We start from the raw sequence: 2,067 nt of genomic DNA, 5'->3' as shown, positions 1-2,067 counted from the left end.
TTGTATCTTGGTTTCAAGTCTGTGTGTGTGTGTGTGTGTGTGTCTATGTTTGTATCTTGGTTTCGTGTGTGTGTGTGTGTGTGTGTGTGTGTGTGTGTCTATGTTTGTATCTTGGTTTCGTGTGTGTGTGTGTGTGTGTGTGCGCGCACGTTGATATGTGTGCGTGCTGTACATGTTTAAGGCTGAGAGGGAAGATGGTATGAGATGGTGTGTGAGGAAGGGAAGGGAGCCTAGCTGTAGCCTAGCTAGCCTAGCTAGCCTAGCTGTAGCCTAGCCGTAGCCTAGCCATAGCCTAGCTGTAGCCTAGCCGTAGCCTAGCTGTAGCCTAGCCGTAGCCTAGCTGTAGCCTAGCCGTAGCCTAGCCGTAGCCTAGCTGTAGCCTATCCAAAGAGGTTGGATATATAATAAGAGGAATCGAAACACGGCCACTCAATGCAAAAGCGTGTGCTCAAAATTTGGTCTCCTAAGGGGGTGTTGTCCCTCCTTCTTCTTCTCTTTTCATGCTGTTTGCACAAGATGTGCGCTACCGCCATCTACAGCGCTAAGGGGACTCCATTTATTCTCTACCTCAAGGCTCCGAAGGTCTCCTAATCGAAGGTCTCCTAAAGGGGCGTTCACCCGACGTAAAGTGGATACCGGAAAAGAACCTGCCTACTTAATCTCACTCTCATATACGATTCTCTGGCCTAGCCGTAGCCTCCTGGTAATTAGGGCCTTACTGGCTGAACTGACACTGGCCTGTGGAGACACATCACACTGGATCCTCTATCAGGCACTGAAATACAGGAACAGGATTGAGGAAGTCGAGGATTGAAGAAGAGGATTGGAGAATGTGGTTGAGTAATAGAGTTGGGGTGTTAGAATTGAGGAATAGGGTTCCGGAACATGGTTGAGGGACAGGATTGAACAGGAACAGGTTCAGGAACCTGATTAAGGCAGGGGTGGGGAACCTATGTCTCGAGGGCCGTTTGCGATATAATTTTAATGTTATTCAGCTTCACATGAAATATGACATATTTTGTAAAGGAATCTTAGAAAATGCATTTTGCAATACAATTAAGTTATATTCACGGAACCTAAAGCAGGTGCTGTTTGTTTAAAAGGTGGCTGCCTTCAATATAGGCCTAAAGTGAAGGAGAAAATCCTGGTTTGTGTTTTTAGTACGGCCCTCGGAGGACTTTTACGGCCCCTCGGATGAATTTGAAGTGGCCCTTCGAATGAGAAAGGTTCCCCACCCCTGACTTAAGGAATATGACTGAGGAACAGGCCTGAGGAGGTGGGCAGGAGAGGAGGTGGGCAGGAGAGGAGGTGGGAGCCCGTGTAGCCAGGAGAGGAGGTGGGCAGGAGAGGAGGTGGGCAGGAGAGGAGGTGGGAGCCCGTGTAGCCAGGAGAGGAGGTGGGCAGGAGAGGAGGTGGGCAGGAGAGGAGGTGGGAGCCCGTGTAGCCAGGAGAGGAGGTGGGCAGGAGAGGAGGTGGGCAGGAGAGGAGGTGGGAGCCCGTGTAGCCAGGAGAGGAGGTGGGCAGGAGAGGAGGTGGGCAGGAGAGGAGGTGGGCAGGAGAGGAGGTGGGAGCCAGTGTAGCCAGGTTGAGAATATGATTGAAGAGTAGGGTTGTATGGTTGACGCTAGGGACACATAGCAGGCGAAACGAGCAAGGCGAAGAGAAGCGAAATTCAGTGTTCCATTCTGACAGCTCAACTCAACTGTCATCAGGTCGTCGCAGCGAAGCAAGTGGAATTGAACTGTTATGTTGTTGATTTGATCAGCCGCCGCATGCGAAATTCGCTCCTCATTTGCATGATATTAAACTTGGTTTAATAATTTCGCTTCTGTTCGCTTGCCTTCGCCTCCCTCGTAGGAATGAATGTCGAAGTTCGCTTTGCTTGGACAAATTTGCATCTATGTGTCCCTACCGTGAGGAATAGAGTGGAGACAACCAAAGGACCACAGATAGGTCTAGTGCAACCTCCTCCCTCCCTCCCACTGTTGAGACACAGACTCACTCTCTCTCTCTCTCTCTCTCTCTCTCTCTCTCTCTCTCTCTCTCTCTCTCTTTCTCTCTCTCCTC

This window comes from Engraulis encrasicolus, chromosome 5 (genome assembly GCF_034702125.1).
Source record: "Engraulis encrasicolus isolate BLACKSEA-1 chromosome 5, IST_EnEncr_1.0, whole genome shotgun sequence".
Taxonomy (NCBI): domain Eukaryota; kingdom Metazoa; phylum Chordata; class Actinopteri; order Clupeiformes; family Engraulidae; genus Engraulis; species Engraulis encrasicolus.
The sequence above is the reverse complement of the archived record's forward strand: the minus strand, read 5'-3'. Positions refer to the sequence as shown.